This window comes from Protopterus annectens, chromosome 10.part0, assembly GCF_019279795.1.
Source record: "Protopterus annectens isolate FY-2018-M chromosome 10.part0, PAN1.0, whole genome shotgun sequence".
NCBI lineage: Eukaryota > Metazoa > Chordata > Ceratodontiformes > Protopteridae > Protopterus > Protopterus annectens.
Window position 1 is genome coordinate 1,315,015,426 of NC_056744.1, and position 25,853 is coordinate 1,315,041,278.

Consider the following 25,853-nt stretch of genomic DNA (forward strand, 5'->3'; position numbering starts at 1 on the left):
TCCCTTATGACTAATCCCTCCTTTATGCCCAAGGTGGTGTCGAATGGAACCCTCAATCAGGCCATACATCTACCCACCTTCTTTCCTAACCCTCAAAACAAAGGGGAAAGAATTCTGCATTCACTATATTTGCACAGACAGTTAAGATACTACCTGGACAGAACCAAACCCATCAGGAAGACAGACCAACTTCTGGTCAGCTTCGCCCCAATTGCAGACGGGAAGCCCATTTCCAAACAATTTCCAAGTGGATATCACACTGTATCCATTTCTGCTACAGTTTGCATGGAAACCCCCCTCCTAAGTCTATTCAAACTCATTCCACTAGGGCAGCCACTACTTCCGCAGCATTCCTCCGAGGAGTCCCCACCAGGGACATCCTGGAAGCTGCCACTTGGACTTCTGTCCACACTTTCACCAAGCGTTACCACCTATCACTATTCTCCAAGGCTAGGGCAGGGTTTACCTCTGAAGTTCTGCAGGCATGCTGACCCATTCCTAGGTCTCTTACACATCCTGCCACCCCTCTCTTCAGCTTTGGGAATCTTCCCACAGGTGATGACTGCAACAGTGAAACATGAAGAACATAGTACAGTTGTGTACACTTACCATAAATGTAGTTGTTGAAGTGTATTCACTGACGCAGTCCTAATTTCCCACCCTCATTCCCCCTTCTACCTTCTCTTCTAGGGAGACATAAGTTCCTACTTGGGGCCTAGTAGCCACCAGGGCCTCATTACATTCCTTTACTGGAGGCTCTTACAGGTTAGGGGAAAAAAAACTGAAGTAATGGTGTCGGCTGCCCTCCTTAATAGCACTGATGACCTGACGTCAGTCAACAAGCGACCGCAGCAATGCAGAAAAACATCGATTCTGGTATTCGGGCCAGCTGAGGGCTACTACAGCAGAGATAACCCACAGGTGATGACTGCAACAGTGAATACACTCGAACATCTACATTTACGGAAAGTGTACACAACTGTACCTTTTTCATAGCCTGTTGTTTATCACTCTTATGTGGAACATTTAGCTGGTCAGAATAAGAATATTCTAATGATAAATATAAGCAACCTATGACTGATCAGGAGGTGAAGAACCAGTGGCTGGCTTCAGCCTCAGGGTCCATAGAATGGAATGTAGTACAATGTCTGCAGCATTACCAAACATTGTGCCTACAACACAGAAGTCCACTCAAACAGTTTCATCATAGAGTGACACTTAAGAAGCAGCAGTTTTCTGCCATCAGAATGGTACCCTGCTTACCCAGCTTCAGGGGAGGGCTGTACTGAAGAAAACAGTGGAGTGATGAAGCTTGGACCCCAAACATATACCCCATGTTCAGTTAGATTCCACAATCATTTAGCATAGTGGCCGCTTCTCATGTGCAGTGGGTAATGACATCATGGGAGAACATCAAGAAATTAGGAAGACGGAAGTCTAATGCTTATGAAAGAGAGATGAAAAATAAACTCTCCTACCACTCCTAACATTGTTGTCTTATTTGCAGAACCTCGGTGTTAACTGTAAGACACACATTTCACCTTCCAACAGTACCTTTTGTTGACTGGTGGTTTCTGCATGTGTGATCACCTAGTACCTTCTTGGTGCTCGTCCATGTGAATGGAAACATCTGTCTTGAATGTCACCTTCTGGAACATGGCTGACATTACCTGTGATGGATTCTGCTACAAAAGGTATAACATGTAAAATTTGTGTTAAAGCACAAATTATGACATTTACACGGAGGCCACACAGTTTGCTGAGCTGTACACCCTTCCACAACCTTTACTGTTGCCTACTATTCATGGTGATAGTTATATCAAGGTTTTAAATGGCATTGTTGATATGTTTAGGTCTTGCTCTGTATGCCATTCTCCAGCAAACAGAGTGCTGTCCATCAGTAGGGTACACAGCCCCTTCCACCCTGCTTGACATCTTACAGATATGCAAAACACATACCACCATGAAAACCCACATCAAAGACTAATATTTTATAGACACAGAAATGGAACATGGCTGGCACAACAGATTTCTATCCCAAGGAATCCTATACATATTGAATAAACTTCCTATGCATGTCAAGCAATACTACACATTGTCTGTATTCAGTAATATTCTGAATGAATAGCCTGGAAATCATAAATCCTCTTTTGGGTATACAGTATGGTGCTTCCTGACCATGCAGCTTAACTCCCTCAACAGCACTCAAGCTCATCTGGCTATGCTTATCAATGGTCTTTTGAACTGCACAACTAGTATATACCTATGAACTTATCAACCTAATATATAATTACCAAGTATCTTACAAATGTGCATGCTGCATATAGAATATATATGCAGACAAAAAAGTACAGTTGTATACACTTACCATAAATGTAGATGTTCAAGTGTCTTCACTGTTGCAGTCATCACTTTTGGGTAATCCCTGCCAAGGGATAGCCCTTGGCCAGCCAGAATACCACAGCTTCAGAATTGGGCATCGATTGCTGTCAGCTCCAGTCTGATGTCAGGTTGTTAGGGGTATAAAGGAAGGCAGCCGACGCCATTACATCAGTTCTTCTTGCCTTAACTTGTCAGGACCCCCAACAGGAGGCATGGATCAGAGTAAAGATACTAACATAACAACATTACCAAAAACACTTATGTCTCTTCCCTAGGAAAGGAGAGGGGAACCAAGAGAATAGACAGAAGAAAAGGGGGAAGGAGGGAGGGGAACCTGGACTGCAACAGTGAAGACACTCGAACATCTACATTTATGGTAAGTGTACACAACTGTACTATGTTCTTCATGTTTCACTGTTGCACTCATCACTTTTGGGTAGATTCCCAAAGCTTAGGAGAAAGGGTGGAGGCAGCCCAGATGGCTAAGGATTGGCTAGCATTCCCTGCAGCACCACAGTGGCAAACCCTGCCCTAGACTTGGAGAAGAGGGGCAGATGACAATGTTTAGTAAAGGTGTGGACAGATGTCCATGTGGCCACCTCCAGAATGTCTCTTGTAGGTACCCCTCTGAGGAAAGCAGCCAAGGTGGAGGCTGCTCTAGTGGAATGGGTTCTAATACCCTTGGGGTGGGGGGCTTACCATGGTGTTTGTAGCAGAAGTGAATGCAATGTGCTATCCATTTAGAGATGGTTTGTTTGGAGATGGCTTTGCCTTCTGCCTCTGAAGCAAAGCTAACCAGCAACTGGTCAGATTTTCTGAAAGGTTTGGTCCTGTCCAGGTAGTACCTGAGTTGTCTGTGCACATCTAGGGAGTGCAGGATCCTTTCCCCCTTGTTTTGAGGGTTGGCGAAAAAGGTGGGTAGGTGAATGGATTGGTTGAGGGCCACACTAGATACCACTTTGGGCCTAAAGGAGGGGTTTGTTTTGAGAGTGACCCTATCAGCATGGAAAATGATGAAAGGCTCGACTGCCATGAGGCCTTGCAGCTTGTAGACTCTTCTGGCTGAGGTAATGGCCAGGAGGAATGCAGTTTTCCAGGAGAGGAATTTTAAGTCTGCTGCGGCAGCTGGTTCTAAAGGGGGAAGGGTGAGCTTCTCCAATATAAAGTTAAGGTCCCAAGCTGGAGTAGCGGGCACATCTGGGAGGCCTTAAGTTATTGGCTCCCCTGAGGAACTGTTTAATCAGGGGGTGTGAAAAATAGGTTGTTCAGTATTATAATGAGCAGATATTGCTGAGGCATGAATCTTAATGGAAGAGAAGGAGAGGCCACTGTTAAGCAGGTCAGTTAAGTAGTCCAGAATAAGGGGGAGAGACAGCTGAGACATGCTTGTCCCTCTCGTCTGAATCCAGGCACAGAACCTTTTCCATTTGCCTGCATAGGACTTTCTGGTACTAGGGCACCTGGACTCACAAAGCACTTCCGAGACCTGTGTGCTGAGGGGGGGCAGACTGGTTCTGATTCAAGCTATAAGCCAGGCACCCAGGTTGAGAGTCTGCAATTGCGGGTGCCAAAATTTCCCTTCCCCTTGAGAAGGTTTGGTATCTGAGGAAGGTGCCAAGGGGGGAGCTGGGATAGGCTGTGTAGCAAGGGGTACCAGTGCTGTCTGAGCCAGTTAGGGGTTATGATGATGGCCCTTGGCTTTTCTTCCCTTAATTTCACCAGTACCTTTGGTAGGAGGGGCAGGGGAGGGAAGGCATAGACTGGGAGGAGTGCCCAGGGGAAGGAGAGGGCATCCACTCTCCAGGCACTGCTCTGATGCTCCCTGGTGCAGAACTTGTTGAGAAGATGGTTGTTTGGAGAGGCGAAGAGGTCGACCTCTGGGGTCCCTCATTTTTGAATTATCTGTGAAAAAATTGACCTGTTGAGGTGCCACTCATGAGGGTCCAGGACTTGTCTGCTCAACTGATCCGCCAGAGTACTGAGTTCACCTTGAAGATGCTGAGCTATCAGGTGCAGACCCATGGAAGCTGCTATATACCAGAGGGCCATGGCCTGCCTGCACAGGGGATAAGAATAGGTTTCCCCCTGTTTGTTGATGTACCACATCACAGTGGTGTTGTCTGTCTTGATGAGGAGAGTCCCTGGAGTGAGGAGGGGTTTGAAAGTCAACAAGGCCTGCTTGCACTGCCATCATCTCTTTTAGGTTTATGTGTAGGGAGAGTTGCTGGTGGTTCCATAGCCCCTGAATGCATCTGCTGTGCAAGTGAGCCACCCAGGCGTAGTCTGATACATCTGTGGTGAGTGTCTGGGCAGCGGGGGGTTGGAAGTGTAAGCCCTTGTTCTCTGAACAGGCTGTGGCCCACCAAAGGAACTCTGCTCTGATGCAGGGAATTATATGTAGTTTATATTCCAGATCCTGTGAGTGTTGACACCAGAGGCTGTTTAGGTACCATTTTAGTTTCCTCATATGCAGTCTGGCATATGGAATGATAAGGATGCAGGAGGCCATGTACCCCAGGGCTTGCAGGACTTTCCTTGCAGTGAGCTGGGGCCTGGTGGCCTGATGCCTGAAGTAAGTTGGAAGAGCCATTTGTTTTTCTGGTGTGAGGTATGCCATCTGGGAGGCTGTGTCCAGACTTGCTTCCAGGAAAATAATTTTCTTGGTGGGTAATAGTTTGGATTCCTTTTCATTGATAGTGTACCCCAGAGAGGTGAACAGGTTTTTTACAAAGGTTAAGTCCTGAATCAAGTTTTCCTGAGTGTCTGTCTGAATGAGGCAGTCATCTAAGTAAGGGAAATTTTGAATGCCTCTTTGCATGCAGTATGCAATGGCTGGTGCCAAACATTTTCTGAGCACTCTGGGAGCAGTAGATAAGCCAAAGGGCAGTGCAGAGAACTGAAAGTGCTGCAAGCCTGCTCTGAAATGGAGGAACTTCATGCATGCATTCCTGATGGGAATATTTAGGTATGCCTCCTTGAGGTCTAGAGTGACCAGCCAAGTGTCCTTGGCAAGCATGGGCAGCAACTGCTGGAGGGTGAGTATTCTGAATTTTGGTATCACCAAAAAGGTGTTGAGGATGGATAAATCCAGAATGGGGCACCAGGTGCCCTCCTTTCTGGGAACTAGGAATAGTCTTGAATAAAAACCTTGGCCTATTTCCTCTGCAAGAACATGCTCCACTGCTCTCATGGAAATCAGGATGGAAATGAGTTTCATTGCCTCTGCTTGCTGATTTGGAGGAAGGTCTGGGTACCCTTTGGAGATGGGTAAGGTGTGGAAGGAGAATTTGTATCCCTGAGAAATTATCTTTAGGACCCATTGGTCGCTGGTTATGGTGCTCCAATTGTTTGAGTACAAGGAGAGCCTTCCCCATAGAGGTAGGGCTGGGCAGGCAGGAGTGGCGGGGCCTGGGGGTGAGTTATTGGTAGTTTTTGCCAAAGGAGGGTGGCTTAGAATACCCTGATTTGGGGGTAGAGGAGGTTCACTGTTTAGTTCTCCGAGAGGTCTGAGGCTGTCCCCTGGACTTGCTGGTCCGAGACCTGGGCTTGCCCTGTTTAGATGGTGCAGGAAATGTCCAATGTTTGGAAGGGAAGTGTCTGCTGAAATGAGGTGGCTGCACTTGCAGGAAATCTTTAACAGTTTGCATAGCTTTAGCCTTTTCTTCCATCTATTTAAGCACCTCTTCTGCCTTATTACCAAAAAGGTTGTCTTTGTGCAGGGGTGCATCCAGTAATTTAGATTTAACATGGTCAGGTAGGGACTGCTCCCTAAGCCATGCATGTCTCCTAATAACAGATCCTGTGGCTGTTGCTGTGCATGATGCTTCTAGAGCATCAAAACCACAATGTAAGGAATGCTTGGTGACTAGGCAGGCAGAATGCATTAATTCGTGTAAATCCTTAGATTCTGCCAAGGCAGGGAAGGTAGCCACGGTTTTCTTTAGAGTTTCCAAAATGTGCTGCTGATATTTTAACATGTGAAACTGGCAGTTAAGTGCCCTGATAGCAAGGGTAGCAGAAGTATATACCTTTTTGGCCCACCTGTCTAGGGCTCTGCATTCCCTATCCAAGGGTGTAGGGTTTTTAGTAGCAGTAGCTTTAACCCCTGTGGGTCCCTGAGTGACCACCTCTGGGTCAGCAGACGGATTCCTGAAAAGGAATTTATGGGTTCCTGGCAGCCGGGGGAACTGAATCAGGGCTTATGCTAGTCTCAAGGAATACATCATCCACAACTTCTAACACAGGGGGAATGGCTAAAGGCCTGTGTTGAGGCAAATCCAAGAATTCTCTAAGTCGCTTTTTGGATTGAGGGTAGTCCTGGCTTTCCCATGTGAAATGTTCCCTGAGGTTATGCAAAGTGTCCCCAAAAGAGAAGTCCTCCAGAGGGGAGGCTGAAGGAATAGATTCCTCTGCATCAGAATCCTCATATGCTGAGAGGGCCTGCATCTCTTCTTCTTTACCAGAAATACCAGATTGCTCAGAATCTGAGTCAGATAAAACTTCAGGTGACACATCCCTTTTCCTTTTGGACGAAGTGGGCTGAGTTCCCCTAATAAGAGATAAAAGGTCGTTAGCCATTTTAAGCATTTGGGCCTGTGGCAGAGGAGCAGTAGCTGGAGCCTGCCTTTGCAAGGGTTTCTGAAGGGTAGATCTACTGGCAAAGACTAAAGGACTCGAGTGGCTTGGCCACAGCGGTAGTCGGATGAGAAGACGTTGGTTTGGGCCTAACATCGGTAGAGTGAATGCTTTCCTTGGAAGCTAGTGCCTGCACAGCGGCTCCAGAACCATTCAAGGTAGAGATGACCACTGGATCAATAGATGAAGAAGCAGCATGCAGCATGCCAGACCCCGAAAGGGTCTCAGCAGAGGCCTGCGTCAGAATAGTTGCAGACATCAGGGGCTGCAAAAGCACCTCACTGGATGCCGGAGAACTGACGACCATTTTAACAGTAGTGTCGTCAGAAGGCCTAGTCCGGTGTGGTCTGTCTCTGGCCCTATCATTGCATTTTTTCAGAAGATCGGCTATCGGATGACTAATGGAAGCCATACCGAAGCCCTTGGGTAAAAGTCCAAAATGCCTGGCTACAATCTTGGCCCAATGATGAATGGTACACAGGTTAAACAAAGCACACAAATGACAATTAGGAACATCGTGCTCAAGGCCTAGACAAGTGATACAGTAAGAATGAAAAATCTCGGTGCGGTATCTGCTTTCCACAGGCTTGACAATTATTTACTTTCTCTGACATCTGTTAATTCAAGAAAAAAGGATCTCCAGTGGGGTACTTAGCTTTAGAAGTCTTCAATTTTCAAGTCGGTAACGAGGAAAAAGATAGTCGGCCGACCGGCACTCGTGCGAATTGCTTCTGCTTCGGGTTCTGCGGCAAGAAAGACTGATGTAATGGCGGCTGCCCTCCTTTATACCCCTGATGACCTGACGTCAGACTGGAGCTGACAGCAATCGACGCCCAATTCTGAAACCTCTGGTATTTTGGCTGGCCGAGGACTATCTGGGCAGGGATAACCCAAAAGTGATGACTGCAACAGTGAAACACAAAGAACATCATCAGTTTCATGATGATTGTATTTCTATAATCAATCTCATTTGAATGTCATTATATGGTCATTAGTGTATATACTTCTACTGACCACACCAATTTTCATACTACCATGATTGTGCTACAGATCGCTCTGAATTGCACATGCCCTGCATGTCAACACTTACTGCATTGTTTAGCCTTACACAGTTAATATTTTTCCTTTCTGAATAGCCCCTACTATGTTTTATGTCCTGTAAGATTACCAACTGTATACACAAATAACAAGGTACCTGTAAACAAACATTTAATTTTTTATATTAATAAGTAAAGAAAACAGATGTGCACTGTACTATCCAAGGTACCAGAAATGAGCCTTAACCTCCATTTGAAATCATTTAATTTATTTATTCCAATTATTTCTTTATTCATCTGTTTATTTGTTTGTTTACTTATTAATTTCAGTTTGATAACCATGTAAGTGGGTGGCTGACAGACCCTTGTAAGTCACAACCTGAGCTCCATGGTGCAAGACACAAATAGAAAATTGTAAATAGAATAAAGAAATATACTACTTTCTGAAAGAATGTCAAGCAGTTTGGCTAAATGTAGAAGTGGAATTCAAGCAAGACGATAGCTAAAAATATAGCAAATGGAAATGAGGTCAAACTATAGTACATTCTTGATCACACCTGAAATATTTGTATGTGTGTACATATGTAAATGTATAAATATAAATAAGCTGTTTAATAGAGTGGCTATGTTAAGTATAGAAGGATCTCTCAATTTTTATTTTATTTTTTGTATGATGTGCAATGGTGTTTTTTAAACTGATGTATATGTGTGTATTATAGACGTCTTGCATTGTTGTGATTCATCAGCAAATTGCCTCTTTACAACAAAAATCACACTTGCTTTTACTCTCAGTTGACACTATGTTTCACTGTAAACTATCTATGCCTAGATATGATACTTATGAAACAGTCAAATAAAATTATGACTCCACAAGGAACCTGTATGTCTGTTTGCTTGTTTTTTATTTTGTAAAATAAATAAAACTACAATTTCACATGGAATATGTGTCTGTTTACTTATTTATGTATGTATAAAGTTGTACTGGCTAGTTGTAATTAGAAACATGAAAGTCTGTCTAGTATATAGGAATATACATGCAATAAAAGAAATTAATTACTTGTGATTTCATGACATTTCAGTTATAACTGAAGGCATACCTCTGAATTTTATAGTGCAGACAAAAGCCTTGACAAACATTTAATTGGCTAAAGTAGTTACCAAAGTCCAAGATAAAAGAGTAGAGGAACAGTAACTTTACTCAAAAGTGTTATACAACAGCAATAAGGTACAAGCAGAGCCCATATGACTCAAAGATGACTAGTTACTCACCAGAAAATACCCTCTACCTCTTATCCCCTCACTGTTACTAAAGAATGGGTCCTCAATGCACCCTCCAGAGCTACATACACTACATTAGTGAGCACTGATAACATCTTGGGATGCCTCCTACAGAGTTTGAAAAATGACCCTTCAGTCCTAGAATGTCTATTTAGCCACAGCCTCCAGACACACTTTTTCCCTAGGGAATGCAGGACCGCAGTGGTCATCCTTCTACATAAAGGTGGACTATCAACAGACCCAGGGAAATACAGACCCATAAGTTGGACTAGTCTTGTATACAAGGCCATGAAAAAAGTTATCATGGATCTATAAAATATATAGGAAATCTTCAGACACTGGACCTATCCCAGTTTGGTTTCATCAAGGATAGGTCACACCTACTAAACACAGTGGACTACTTTTAGAAGGCCACTTGAACCATGGATGAAGAGCAAAAAAGTGCATATTGCACACCTCAACCTGGTAAAGGCATTCAACACACTGCCTCACTTAGGTATTATAGACAAACTCAAAAATGTAGAGATAAATCCCTATGTAACCCAATGGATAGTCAAATGGTTCATGGAAAGGACACATGAAGTTAGGGTGGTGGAATCCACCTCCACCAATAGGCCTGTTACTAGTAGTGTTCCACTGGTCTCAGCACCTGAACCTCACCTGTTAGGAATATACTTTTCTGAAGTTATAACAAATATAAGAGGGTATTTGGGTGACAAAATCTGCAGATGACTGATTCCTCCAAAGATGTAGATATCATTAAGGAGGGTCTGAGAGCCAAGTAACTGGTGCCAGAAACTTAGCCTAATACTCAGTGCCAAAAATGTATATTTATACCCTTTGAGAAGATGAGTACCCCTGCAAATTACAACACTGATAGCACTGTTCTAAGAGTAGAACCAGTAGTAAGGGCTTGAGAACTCAGATTGACAGTAACCTGAATTTTGATAAACATGTCTTCATGATGGTGAAAAATCCTTTGATGAGGTATAACTCATAAGTAAGATCAAGGTGCCCAGATCTAAGGAGATCATACTCCCACTATGCTCAGCCCTCATTAGACCAATAATGAAGTACAATGTACCCTTCGGCTGACCAGCCATTTGCAACAACTGTAGTAGCATTAGAGTCTTCATTAAAAAGAAAACAGTATGCAAACAACATGTCCTATGTGTACTACCTCAAAGCCCTGTCCCTGCTCTGTCTCCTACAGACTACTGAGGGTCAATCTATACCTAGCCTGCAAGGCCTTCTGAGATCCAGCCTTGATGGATATACTACACATTCACAAAACAAGCAGCAAAAGAATTACCCACTCTAAGGATCAAACCTTGTCTGTGACATAAGGAAAACATATTGGAGGAACAGGTGCATCTTTGAGAGATTACCATTTTTCTGGAAAAGACCCCCCATTTATGTGAAACAGAGCTCGTCTTTAAGCCTGTTCAAATGACATTTGGGAAATCATAAATTCACCCCTGCTTGTCACCTGTGGCTTTTTTGGCAGCAAAGGCACAGGCATGCATCAAAATCTTTCCAGTCCTTAGGCACTGACAATTATGAAAACTAGGGCATGAATAGTTAGGTTTAAAAAGGCTCTAGGGCCATTACACTGGTAACCTCCATTGAGTATTTCTTCTACTGATATGCAAATGCACAAATTTGCTTTCCTTACAAATTTGTGCAACAAGAACAAGCTGGAGTCCAGAAATACATATAATAACCAAAATCAGCTATAGTGGAATGTAAGAAAAGGTAGGATACTGGTTAGCAATGAGCTTCTCTTTAAATAAGCTATACTGTACTGGGCATGACACTGAGGTATACAATGTATTTTGTATAGCATACATCATGGACAGAAGTAGGTTAAAAAATAAAGACATCTGGGTACACAAGTCCCAGGATAAAAAGTGCCCGATCCTCATATGCACACTGGTTCCAGGACTGGGAGAACTGACAGTGCAGAATCTTCATTACACAAACATTCCAACAATGGGGTTAGGCCAGGTTCAGGGGGAGAATGCCCCTACCCCATTGTAAAAGGAAGTAGTAGTCCTCAAAAACTGATAGGCCAGAAAAGAGCCATTAAGATGATAGAGTGGGCTACTGAGGATAAGAATGAAATTATGTATTGTTACTATTATGCAAGAAGCCCAGAATTTCCAGATAGAAGACATTCAAAAAGACTAAGAGGAAATCAGAGGAAAGAAAAAATACTTGCACAGGAAAAAACATCAAAACCTTCAAATGAATTTTTGTATTCATTAATACAACAAACCCATGAAAAATTTACATGGACATGGGTAAGAAAGAGATCTGATTTGCTGCAATATTTATGCAAAGGAGAAAGTCAAAGTAAATCAATACTAGAAAGCATCTCCAAAGATATTTGCAGAGAAATACAAGCAAAGTATCCAGGGTATGGAAACTTTCATAACACAAAAAATAAGATCATAAAGGGGAATATAAAACAGAAGATTAGTAAAGCAGAAGTTAAACAAATAGAAGCTGAAGTTATGGAATACTTCCACAGTGAAGGATTTAGTGTAGAAAGTCTAACACAATTTATGTCACAGCATGATGGAACAGTTAGTCCCCAAAGTAAGGAAAACAGAAAGAGTGGGATACATCTGAGGGAGGAATATGGACATGGCAATGTATAATAACTTTAATATAGTGCAATATTTATGCACAGGAGAAAGCAAAACAAATCAATACAAAAAAGCAGCACCAAAGATAGCTGCAGAGAAATACAGGCAAAGGCATTCAGATATACCAAATTTCATATTACAAAAAAATAAGACAAAGGGGAAAGCAGAAAAGAGGATTACTAATGAGGAAGTTAAAGAAATAGAAATTGCAGTTATGGATTACCTATAAAGTTAAGGATTTAGTGTAGAAAATCCTACAGTGGTAATGTCACAGCATGATGGAACAATGAGTCTAATAAATTAAGGAGAAACAGGTGGAACGGGAAGCATCTGATCACTTACCACATGAAGATTCTCTACAGTCTTCAGTAGGAAATGAGTACAAAAGTTCACCTAGGGTTGCACAGCAAGGGAAGGAGCAAGAAACATCGACACCTCTTGACACAATGTTGTGTAGTGATAGACAAGTGAATTCCTATATGAAAGAGCAACAGATGATGCAGGATTCAGCTGAAGAGAATATGTCACAGAAAGATTTTTAGGCACTTTCCACAGAATCCCTTCAGCAAACGGAGAGCAAAGGTAACAGTTGCTTTATTTGATAGAGATGAATAGACATATTAAGGTCAATGAAAAAATATTACAGAAAGTCACTAGGACCCAAAATGTTAGAAGCCTGATTAAACACATGAATGCAAAGTACTGAAAGAGGCTCAGAAAACTTCAATGTTTCCTCAACAATAACAACTCAGGTCTCAGTAACCCTAACTTAGAGATTGCAAGACCTGTCTCTATACAAAAAGTGTCTTACACATTCCTGAGGGGGTTATGTCCACTACATTTCCCATGCTGTGAAGGAACCAGCAATCCAAGCTCACCATCACCACAATAAAACTAGTTGTAAACCTATACTATCACATCAACAATACCAGAAGGCATGACAAGTACATTACCTAATGCATTCCACATTTGTGAAACAGGTTGACATTACAAGTCAAACACAGTACTTTTCTTGCAACATTTATAAACAGTTTGGATAACTGTTAAGAATTCAGGACAAAAACAATAAAAACAGCAAATCCATTTTTCAAAAATGTGTTGTTTCCCCTCCCCAAAGAAAAGTAATTATTTTCCTTCAGTCTTTTCTGTATGAAATCAGAGTTTCATTTTCTGACCTTTTTTATATCTACCAGCAGTAAAAAATATTAATGGGGGTCTGGGTGTGTTGTGTCATGTCTAATTAACATAAAAATAATAATAAAAATATATTGCCTGGGTCAGTTGCAGTTCATAACACATTTGTTTTCAGCCAATTTAGTTCTAAGTCATTTAATCACAAAACATGTTCATATCCAAATTTGTCTCAGCATAGGCCTCAGCTATAGTAACCAATCTCATTAAATGACAAAAAAGAACTTTCACAATTGGTGATATTTAAATGTGTGCAAACATGTCCCTGTGCAGTACAAACACAAGGTATTCACAATATTTCATTTATGTGTGTGCATGTATGTACTTAATTTATTGAATCCAAAAAGTAATCTATTTTCAGTCATAAACCATAAAGTTCCAATACTGAAGTACACACACACACACACACACACACACACACACACACACACACCTCAGCTCTCCCAAATTTGGAGGAACACATCTAATTTGATCTCAAACTTTTGTTCAATCCCTCCTAAATCTGGAAATTATTTTGAGTGAATAGCACCCACTAAGAGTACCTTTTCCCTAAATACTTTCTCTTTGTCTAGAATTCTGAGGTAAAATTTTGAAAGACATGACACATACATACACACAGATTGTGCTACGACATATGCAGCTATTTCCCACATTAGAGGAGTGGGATACTTTTCCCCTTTGTCAGGCTCCAAATTGTTACTGGAAAAAAATCATGTTTATTGCAGTCCTTTGCAAAAACTGTATACAATTAAAAAAATGAGTGCACTCAACACAACAAATAAAATTTCTACAACTGTCTAATCAATAAACAGGATCTGTTGCCATGGATATAAACTTATCTACTACCTCTGTTACCAGCTTAGTGGATATGGGCATCCTGAGGCAGTGTAGAAACTGCCTCAGATTAAGTATTGTATAAATACATAACTAATAAGCCACACTAAAACCTTTAACAATGACCACATCTTCACAGTTGAGCTAAAACCCTGCATAGGAAAGCAAAAAGTACATGGTACACCTCCTAGAAAACCAGACTCCAGATCAATCAGTGTAAAAAATGGCAAGTTAGTAATGTAAATAACACTTCTCTATAAATACAAACACACACACACACACACACACACACACACACACACACACACACACACACACACACACACAAATAACTGCACAATCAGTGTAGGAAAACTAGCAACTTGTAAAACATTAAACCTATAATACAAAGCTTTATACTATATAAACCAAACACAAGACATGTCATCAATAACACACAGTTTAAATCAGAATCTCCCAAACATAAAAATGTTCATTTACCTGTAACGTCCAAGTGTGTAGTCTAAACAAGTCCCATTAACTCTTTGAGCAGCCATCTCTTACAAAGCTGTTTCTCCAGATTACTTCAACAGACTCTACAGAATAGCATAAACAGCAGAATAAAACTATGGTTCAAGGCAGCAGAAAGCACCCCTGCACTACCAGGCTATAACTCATTCCACACCTTTTGGCCCCAGAACTTGGACTGAAGCTCCAAAGGCAGTGGTGTTTCCATATTCATAAAGGATACACACACTTCCAGACTGGTAGCTCAACATAACACATCTGAGATACTTCAGGTGCAACTAACATTGGGTAAGACAGCAATTCAGGTTGTAGCATGCTATAGGTCCTCAACCATGTTCCAACACTCACACTCCATGTTCCTAAGCACCCTGGAGAATATTAGGATCCAACCTAACACTGTCATACTGGGCAACTTCAACTATCCCTCCATTAACTGGGAAAACTACTCATGTACCAATACACTTGCCCAGCACTTTCTGGAATTCATTAATTCCAAAGCCCTGGACCAGCTCGTTCTTACCCCCACTAGAGGTAGCAGTTATCTAACAGTGTAGTACCTCTCAGGATGCGCAGTAGCAAACCCTGCCCCTAAATGCCCACAACTTACCAAGCTACGTTAATAGCAATTAGCTGTCATGTAGCTTACACCGGATTAATAAAGTGAAAAGCATTTTATTGGCATCGGAATGTATAAAACCCTTTGATTGTGATCGGTTATTATCGGTTATTCAGGTTTTACATGGTTAACTGATCGCAATCAAATGCTTTTTACTACTTTCTGTTTGTGTTTTATACATTCCGATGCCAATAAAAAGCATTCTCATGCCTTATGCAAACATTTAAATTGTTTGTAATGTGGAATGTGCTACAGTAATGCCACAGTAAATTACTTTAACATTGGGAAGACCGAAAAGCATTACTTCTGTAAATGTAGAGTATTTGCACTTTTAAATATTTTCTCGGACTGCAGACGTCCATATAAGGACTGTACTATAAGAGTAGCAAATAAATAAGTAAATCTTAGCCTGTCCTGGGTGATCGCATAGCTAGAATGAATATAGTTTTACGGCACAATAAAGAAAACATATTGATTAATGCAGATGTTTAAAAAAACTTGAAAATATATTTGTGTTGGCATAAAAAGGTGAAGTTTTATCTGTAAGTGGAATCAAAAGAGATACCATGTAGTAACTCGTGTATTTCAAGGTAATAAAGTGCAATATGGTGTGTGTGGCTTTCTTGTTTGTCACCGCGATGAAGGATGCAAAGCTTGCCTCTGGAGCTCTTAGTACAAAAAATCTGGAGTCTGGACAAAACTTAAAATTATGGCGACAAAATCTTACTTGTAAAAATTTAGAAAGTTGCTAGAATAACAGGATTTGTGTTAACATGCCTTTTCTGAAGGAAACTCATATGTATGTCATTATTTATGTATTATTTAATGACGTTAATCTTCAGTGCTTTACCAGGAATCACAAAATATATGAGAAACAGACCATTAATAGGGTTACCACCTGTCCCACTTTGCGAGGGACAGTACCTCTTTGGGCAGTTGTATCCTGCAAAAAAATTGTAAAATGGCAAATGTCCTGAGATTTTAGGGCAAAATTATTTCCTATATTTTATGTAATAGTTGCATAAAACAGTTATTCTGCATCCGATACACTGAATGTTATAAGAAACAGAATAAGCCATGGCTATATTTCACCCTGCAAAATCTGACGTTTGTACCAAAAATGTCCCACTTTGGCATTTGAAAAGGTGGCAACCCTACATATGATTAGCGGTTATTGTTATTCATAGAGTGTAACATTTGGCAGGTTACTTATTCAGGCATAACGGGAACACTCAAGTGTCACTCAAATGTGCGCTGACCTGCCAATCAATATGGACACGCCCTAACCTGCACAGTACCGCCCGCGAGGTACTACACTGTTAGATAACTGAGGTAGCAACATCCTTGACCTGGTCATTACTAACATGGGTGACCATTGCTCCACACCAATAGTCAACTCCTCCCGGGTTAGATCCAACCACAAACGAATCACCTTGGAATTCCACCCCCCCACAAAGCTAACCACCATGAAAAACTTCTCCAAAGCTAACTTTGGGCTCCAAAACTAAGTTTGGGCTCTTAATAACACAGGCAGCTAACTTCACAGCACCCATGCAAATGGAGAATAGTTGCATGACCGCCGAATCATACACCAATGCACTGTACGAACATGTACACAAATGCATGGATCTCACCATACACAACAGAACCAAGATGCCCCCCCCCAAAAAAAAAGAAAGCCAATCTGGTGGTCCCTTGCTATAAACAAACTCTACAACAGAAGGAGGAAACCAATGCAGAATAAGTTGAAGTCCCAAGACTGGTAAAACTCCCTTATCAGCCTCAACAAATTGTTGAGATCCCTCTTCAAATCCTCTAAAGCTAGCTATGAAAACAGAAATGCAGCAGATAGTAAAGACAACCACAATACCTTTTAGAGTTATGTAAAGAATCTCCGTGGCAATACCCAGATTTGCTCTGAGCTACTGCACAATGGTACCTCCTATACCGAGCCAACAGATATTACCAATACACTGGCTGAGAGAAGCAGTGCTAACTTTACCCCCCCCCACCAAAGGACCAATCACAATACCAGTCGATTGCCAGACACCCAGTATTACTGCTGCACAGGTTAAAACAGCACTGCCCAGGCAAAGAATACAGCTTCTATGGGACCTGACAATATCCCAGGCTGTGTTCTGCATGAATGACAGAGTGAACTGGCACCACACCTGTATGCCCTGTTCAATCATAGCCTCGCCTCAGGCTTTGTCCCCACCGATTGGCGCACTGCTACAGTCATCCCTCTCCACAAAGGGGGAGCGACTACAGACCCTGGGAACTATTGCCCCATTAGCCTTACGAGTCTGATATACAAAGCTATGGAACAAATCATCATTGACCTAATAAATAAGGATATAGGAACTCTCCAAACTCTGGATCCTACATAGTTTGGTTGTGTGAAGGGTAGATCATGCCTGCTCAACTTGGTTGACCTCTTTGAGTCAATTACCAGAGCTGTGAATGAAGGCAAGGTGGTTCATACAGCCTACCTTGATCTGGCCAAGGCCTTTGATACCATTCCCCACTCAGGAATCAAAGAAAAACTCACTAAGCTAGGCATCAACTCCTATATCACTAGGTGGGTTGCAAACTGGCTCACAGATAGAACCCACAGTGTGAAAGTAGATGACTCCAAGTCAGACTGCCGACCAGTCATGAGTGGAGTTGGTCCTGGGTCCTCTCCTGTTTGGTATCTACTTCTCTGAAGTCCAGGCCAACACGAAGGGACTCTGGCTGATGAAGTTCACAGATGATTGCAAGTTGGGAGCTATTATTAACTCCCCAAGTGATGTTGACATCCTACAGGAAGGCCTCAATGAGACCAAAGACTGATGTCAGAACCATGGCCTTTAGCTCAATGCCAAAAAAATGTGTCATCATCCCCCTTGGGAAAAACCCAGTTCCATTGAATTATCACATTGATGGTAGTTCACTGAACACAGAAGGCGTTATAAGAGATCTGGGAACGCAGGTTGACAGCAACCTCTCTTTTGACCACCACATTGCCACTGTGGTCAGAAAGTCCTTCTATGTGGCAGATCTCATTACTAAGAGTTTCGCATCCAGGAAGAAAGAGGTCATTGTCTCCCTCTACTCTTCCCTCATTAGACCAATCATTGAGTACAATGCCCCATTTGGCATGTACCTCAATAGACACCTGCAACAACTGGGGAGGCCACAAAAGTAGCTCACAAAGAGAATCCTAAGCCTTAAACACTTGTCCTGTATGGACAGATTCAAAAAACTCCAACTCTTCTCTGTCTCATATTGCCTAGTTAGAGGTGATCTCTGCTTGACTTGCAAAGCCATGTGTGACCCAGCGCTGTTAGAAATGCTACATCTAAAAAAATCCCAACCCCTCTACACCACATGCTCCAAAGACCTCCACCTCATTACCACAATTAACAGAACATGCTGGCAGGACAGGTTCATAACCTAGAGACTGCCCATACTATGGAATAGACATCACATACATGTCAAGCAGAGCACCTCACTGGTCCTCTTCAAGGGAAATCTTAATGAGTGGATGGGAAATAGAAAATTCACCCCGGGGATCACTTCAGTGGCTCTACTCAACAGAGGCACTGGGAAGTAAGGTCAGGTGGCACGATGCCAGGGTAATCCTATGGGCTAGGCTTGTAAAGGCTCCAGGGCCATTAGCCTATTACACACCTATGAACCTATTATCTGTAAAATTTACTCCAAAATTCAAGTCATCTATAGCAAATTAGGTAATCTCCCAGTGAAGAACCTCGCGGGCGGTACTGCGCAGCTTTGGGTGTGTCCACAGTGACTGGCAGGTCGTCATACATCTGATTAACATATGTTACAAAAACAAGTATGCAAAAAGACTTGCCACAAATCCAAATACCTATACCCACTTTCAATAATAAAACTATTACGGTGTCAGATACAGGTGGTGGCGCCTGAAGCTACAAAAGGGTCAAGCAATAAGACAACAAGATACATGCTCCACATCTGATGTCATTCGCCCTGCTTACCAAGCTGCCTGCAAAGACCATCAACCCATCCCACCCTGTAGAACTGAAAGTAAAAAACAAAATGAGCACTGATCAGCCTCACAACATATTTAGCACCAACTGCTTCAAAACCGCAGCTAACAAACACAAATGAATATTTCCAGTAGGACTTTGCAAAATAATGCACATTTCTTTGCACGGATTTTAAATACAGTCCACGACATTCGCAGCTCCAAACTCTGCAAATAACCACTGCAAATAAACTTCATCGCAACTAAACTAATTATTCAGTTAAAGTTAACGCAAATTCCTCTCATTACAAAGTCGGACAATTTACGATGATTTTAACTTTTCAAGCCTACCAGTAAGAGTTACGGAAGAAAGCCAAAAAAAAAAAAAAGACACGAATAGAGCATGTAGATATTGTTTTGAACACAAAGTCACTGCCCTGTTTGTAAACTGCAAATTAAGCATAACAGTTAACAACATTAGCACTGAATATCCTTGTCTGGTTAATTCAGTGCTGCATGGGGGAAAAGGTGGTAGTATAGCCAGAGGTCCAGCAAACAAAGGCCAGATCACACATACATGCACCCACATCGATAAATGTGACAGCAGACAGCTGTCAGGGTTACTAGGAGGCGGGCTTTGCTACTGTGATTTTCAACAATTACATGACATTGTGAATCTAGGAGGCGTGTCCGGGGCGGGCTTTGCTACTGCGCATCCTGCGAGGTACTTCACTGGGAGATTACCGCAAATTATGACAGACATTTATAATCCCACTGTCACCAACCACCAAAAGTTAAATTCTTAAAAAAGTAGTAATGTAATTAAAAAAAGCCTGCGCTAACCTCTTGTCCAACCTTCCCTTATTCCTGTCAGTTCCACAACTGAGTAGAATTCTGCAGAAAGCGACACATATTATTTCATAAAACAGCATACCCACCCCCAAACAATTAAGTCAAGCATTTTCTATCCACATGATGCACCTAGACAATATCTGAGTTTACTACTTTGTAATGAATGTGTGAATAGATTACACTGGTTAACACACACTCAGATAAATACATACACTGAAATGCATAAGAGAATTTAAACAGCTCAGCATTTAACATCTCATTCAATGAAATGAAAGTCGATACCAATGCACTTAGCACCTCATCAAGTTGGACATGACCATTTTCACCTCTGCTGGCACTCATTGTTTAATCCAATATGTCCAAGATCAAAAGTACATAACAAAAAGCCAAGGATGACTGCAGCAATTTTAGAATAATTAGTATGCAAACTAACTGACTCAGGCTTCTGTTATCACAACCTGAGAGTTATATAACTATTTTTTTACATCTTTAGTCAACATTGTAGTGAATGTGCAAACTTGAAGAAGCTGAATTTTCAGTGGAGATTGATATCTGCGGAAAATGATAATAAAGCTATGTATACATTTGTAAGTGCCATATCTATAGGCTTGAAACGCATCTGGAGCAGATGTGAAAAATAATTTCAGTGAAAATCTGTGGAACCACAAATATCAACTAACCAAGGGGAGAGATGAGAAGCAGAGGATGCATGAGAGGAAACACATTCATTTTACTGATGCACTTTCCCTGCAAGAACGAAAAAAAACTCTAAATGTACGAATTGGGTTAAGCTTACAGAAACTGGCATCTCAAGATGGCCTGAAACACAAAAGCAAAAAGTACATTAAAGTATTTTGACTGATATACTTTTTTATGTTGTAGTCATATAAACGTTATTGTCTTGAAATGCACTCACCAGTGCATATACTGTCTGTACAAATACCATGCACATACCTTTTGTCTAAGTCTTCTTGACACACTGTCAAAGATCTCAGCTTTCAGTGCATTCAAGGTAGCGCATACTCATTCTCCACTCCCACATACTGCAAGTCCATGCAGGTCACCCAAGAGTCACCAGGAAAGCAGGCCTAAGCATGTTATGCCCACTAACTCTGCTTCCATACAAGGATGTGACTTAGTCATATGTTCATAGGTAGGTACTAGGCTATTGGCCCTAGGGCCTATATAAGCCTAGCCAAAAAGTTACCCTGGCTTTCGCCATTCAAGAAAATTATTTTCCTTTGCCCCTGTCAAACAGAGCCACAGAAGTGATCCCCAGGGTGAATTTCCTATTTCCCATCCAATCATCAAGGAGCTCTGATATACATAGGTAGTTTGTTCCAGAGTATGGGAAGTCTCTGGGACAGGAATACATCCCACCAGAAGGTTCTGTTTATTGTGGTGACAAGATCTGGTCCCTAGAGCGTGTTGCTCGGAGGAATGGATTTCTTTCAGTGGAGCATGTCCAACAGCTGTGGGTTTGACATAGCTTTGTATGTTAGGCAGAGATTGCCTCTGAGTAAGCGATATGGGATGGAGTAAAGCTGGAGCTTTTTGAGATGGTCTGCATAGTGCATCTGTTTGAGGCCAGTAATCCTCTTTGTGAGGTATTTTGCAGCCTTTCCAGTTGTTGTAGATGTCTTGTGAGGTACATACCAAAAGGGGCATCAGACCTATCATTGAGTACAATGCCTCCTTTGGTATGTACCTAACCAGGCATATCCAACAACTGGAACGTCCACAGAGGTTACTCACTAAAAGAATACAGGATGCAAGTAATATGTCCTACACAGACCTCCTCAAGGCCCTATCCCTGTATTCTGTCTCCTACATGCTATTTAGGGGAGATCTATACCTGGCATCAAGGAAATTGTCAGACCCCACTCTGATGGACCTGCATATCCACAAAACAGCACCAGAATTACCTGTTCTAAAGACTTAAACCTTGCCTGTGATATAAATAGGACCTGCTGGAGAGATAGGTATGTATCCCAGAGACTACCTAGTCTTTGGAACAGGCTCCCCATGCATGTGAAGCAGAGTTCCCCCAACCCAATTCAAGAGCAACGTGGACACTTGGATGGAAAACCAGGAATTCATCCCTGGTTTGGCACCTATGTCTCTAATAGCCACAGGTAACCTGTAAATGGTTCGTCTCCCAGGCCCATCCTTATACTTATAAAGGGTTACAGAACTTGTCAGTGATTTGGGATGCATGGCTAGGATTATAAAGGCCCTTGTGGTCATTAGCCTATATACAGCACCCTCTCACTGTCAGTTTGCAGACAGGGAAAAAGGTAGGCAGATTAATAGTCTGATTAAGTGACACCTCATTAACCACCTTCAGCATAAAAGAAGGGTTAGTGCAGAAGGACCCTTTATCTGCATGAAAAATCAAAAAAGGAGGACATGCCATAATGGCCTGCAATGCAGACATGTGTCTGTAGCAAGCTACAATTTGGATTGCGGTCTTGCCCAGAGTTAGTTGCACTTAGATAATCTCAGATGCCTTATGCTGAGCAACTAGCCTGAAAGTGTAGATATCCTTAATGAATATGGACATGCCTCTGCCTTTAGTGTTTCAGTCCAGGTTAGGTGGCCGAAAGGTGTGGTATGAATCATAGCCTGGTAATGCAGGGGTGCTTTCTGGACTCTTGGACCAGGTCTTTGTCACAGCACAGATGTCGATGTTCTCCATTTTAAAGAGTGCCTCAAGTGAGTGCATTTTGAGGTTTAGACTTTTAGCAATTAAGTAGCATTACCCTCAGATTTTGCTTGCTTGTACCTGTTACATTGGTGAATTTGTTATTTGAACCTTGCCTATAAAAGGCACTATGGGGTGGCAAGAGCCTTAGCCAGTATCCGGAATCCCAAGGGAGACAGGTGCAAGCCATCTCTGGTAAAGCATTGTGGTTTGTCAGTCATGTCATCCCAGGCAGACAGATACTGGATCCCCTTAGAATGACACCAGAAGCTTAGCCAATTGTTGAAGTCAATCATTTTGTCCATGTACTGTGGTATCATTCTGGGTGATGGCAGGATGCTACTCAGGGCTAGGGTCATACCTGCCTGGGCTACAAGATCGGACAGCTCCTCCATGTCTCTTTTCGTGTAGTCCAGGGAGGTATGTTTCAGGTCATTAACACCAACATGGACAATAACAGAGTCATATTTGTACTTGTTGTGGAGTGACCTGAGTGCGTGCATTATGTGGCAAATCCTGGCACCTGACAGGTAGCTGACAGTAACTTTCTCCTTGTTTAGCCTGGTGAGTGGAACATCAGTGTGCCTGACTATAGAGTCACCTATAACTAGTGTTGGGTACGTTGTTATGCCTTATGGGCTGTGGTTGAGTGGCACACTGAATTTGTGGGCTATGTGTCATTTGGGTTGGGTCTAATTTGCTCTTAAATGTTTGTTCCAATTATTTTGAGTTAATAGCACCAGTAAGAGTACCTAATATGGAAGCTTTTCTCTAATAAGTTTTTCTTTATCCATAATTTCAAGGTAAAAGTTGAAAGGCATGACACATATATACACAGGCAGATTCCAGCTTCTTACAGAACAAAAAAAAAAATGTATTACAGTTTTTTTTGCAAAAACATGCATATAATTAAACATGAGAACATTCAACAAAACAAGTATGTCTGCAACTGTCTATTCAAAATGGGGGTGGGGCTGCAGCCATGGATATGGCCTTTCCCACCATATCCATTTCCAACTTGGTGGATAAGGGAATCCTGAGGCAATGTAGAAATTCTCATGTTTTCTGACAACCAGTACATTCTAAAACAAGCTTGATATGGTATATGAAAGATGTATTTACACAATGTCACAGGAGGCAAGCCCTCACATAAAAGCACTTCTAATGTCAGTATGGTTGCCAGTAGTACACACGCTGCACCCATGACACACAATTCAAAGCAAACACATAGACTCACATATTCTGAGGTACTTGAAACCAAACATTGTGGGATCAGGTGTTTGGAGGTTACCAATGTCCTTGTTAATGAGGTACATGATAATATGTTCCATGGCCTTGCAGGTCAGGCCAGTTAGGCTGATGGGTCTATAATTTCTTGGATTGGTGGACACGCTACCTTTGTGCAAAGGGATGACAATGGCTGTCCGCAACTCAGCTGGGACAAAGCCAGTACTCAGGCTTTGGTTGAACAGAGTGCCTAATGGTGCCTCAAGTTCCTGTCTGAGTTCATGTAGGATGCAGCCTGGGATGTTATCAAGTCTCATGGGGAGGCTGCATTTTTTTTTCCTTTGAGAGGACAGTGATGACTTGCTCCCTAGGGATAATGGGAGGGGGGCAGGTGCTGGGGATGTCCTGATTTATTGATGGAGGGACAGAAGGGTGAAGTTTTCATTGAAACTGTCTCCCAGCAGGTTGACTATATCTGCAGTGTTTGTGTATGTGGTGTCCTTTTCTGCTAGATCTGAACAGATCTGAGTGCTTCTTTTGAGATTGCAGACATATGCGAAGAAGGCCTTATGATTGTCTTTAGTAGATGTGGCCAGTTTGGACTCGACGTTTGCTTTGGAGGATTTTTATTAGTGTTCTTATTTGCTTGTTCAGGCTAAGGAGAGGTTGAATCCAGTTAGGCACCTCCTCTTCCTTGATCCTAAACAGCAATTGTTTTTCCTTTTATGTTTTGGTCTTGTCACTGGTTAACTGCAACTGGAGTGTTTCCTGTGCATCATATTGTTTGACCAGCCTGGAGGTGTGTATGTCTTTAATATATATTGAAACTTCACCTCCTTTGGCTTTGCTGCCCACAGTTTAGGGTGTGAATGTATGATAGAATGAGTAACCTGGTATGGCTGGGGTGTTGTCCATAGCTTTGAACCAGGTTTCTGTGACTGTACAAATGTCAGCATCTTCCAGGATTAAGAATGTTTGCAGTGAGTGCAGTTTCATGTTTAGACTCCTAGGGTTTAGCAGCATTTTCAAGTTGGTAGTTTTGATCTCATGGCATTGCCTAAAAAAGGCACTATGGGGGAGGCAACAGCCTTTGCTGGATGCCTGAATTCCAAGGGAGACAGATGCAGGCTATCTCTAGCAAAGCATCGTGCTCTGCCAGTCACATCTTCCCAGGCTGTCAGATACTGGAGGCCCTTGGAATGACACCAGAAACTAAGCCAGTTGTTTAAGTCAGTCATTTTCTGCTTGCAATGAGGCATCATTCTGGATGATGGTAGAATGCTGTTTAAGGGTAGTGACCTACCTGTCTGGGACACATATTCAGTGAGCTCAAATCATTCTCTCTCTTCATATAGTCCAGGGACGTATGTTTTAAATCATTCATGCCAACATGGACTATGAAAGAGTCAAAACAGTACTTGCTGTGGAGAGACTTGAGTGCATGTGTGATATGGAGGATTCTGGTACCTGACAAACAACTAACCGTTACTTTCTTCTTATCCAGCCTGGTGACAGGCACATCTGTGTGTCTCAGAATGGAGTCTCCTATGACTCATCTGTTGGGTTTATGGGTAGGCCCTAGTGGCTGTGAGACACAGGTGTGTGGACTATGTGTGGTATGTAGTGTGGTGGGCTGTGGAGTTCGTGTGTGTTTTTGCCTCAGAGGTCTCTTTTATTTTAGGTATGCTTTTGTTGAGGACCTCTGCATATGTGGCTGTGTGTTGTGCAGGTGTGGGTGGTGTTTGTGCTGAGAACCTTCTCAGTGCCAGACATACTGGCTTGTGAGAGAGAGAGCATAGACTCTAGGTTCTTAATGTAACTGCTTCTCTTACAAATTTTGTTGCTAGGTGGTAGTAGCAGAGGGTGGTCTGCGTACATGAGGCAGTTGCTACACTGTCTCAAGATGCCCATATTAACGAGACTGGTAGGAGAAACCATAGGAAAT